Below are 524 nucleotides of genomic sequence, written 5' to 3'. Positions count from 1 at the left end.
TCTTTTTATGACACAAAACGACCCTGAAAATCCCAGGTCGCTCACTCAATTCGTTCTCGAGTTATCGTGCGGACAGACAGACACACACACAGACAGACAGACAGACAGAAAAAGTTTTTTTCGACCAGACGGAGTAATAGGCTTCGCTAATCGCTCAGCCAATGAAATTCGTAATCTACGTGCAAAACTGAATCTAGCAGTGTAGCGTTCGTTACTGTGTCACCAATTTTTTTTTTCACGTGGGCCACCGCTGATCTGATTTCCATCATCTCAGACCGTTCCCTACCTTCCTTATCCCCCCGCTGCAGCCACAGCCACTTGCACCGATCTGAAAATTTGCCGACTCCTGCCCTGTACTTTTGGTGATACTTACACTCAAAAAAACTTCTGCCGGGTCGACTACGTCACCCCCCCTGGTCGTGGTCCTTGTTTAACAAGGTAGATGTACGCCAGACCACGTCTCGCGTAACAGGCTTCGCGATATCTCACGAAACACTGTTACGCTGCGACGCGCCTGGCATACA

This window comes from Frankliniella occidentalis, unplaced genomic scaffold (assembly GCF_000697945.3).
Source record: "Frankliniella occidentalis isolate FOCC.00 unplaced genomic scaffold, Focc_3.1 Scaffold571, whole genome shotgun sequence".
Classification (NCBI taxonomy): Eukaryota; Metazoa; Arthropoda; class Insecta; order Thysanoptera; family Thripidae; genus Frankliniella; species Frankliniella occidentalis.
Note: the sequence above shows the minus strand (reverse complement) of the source record.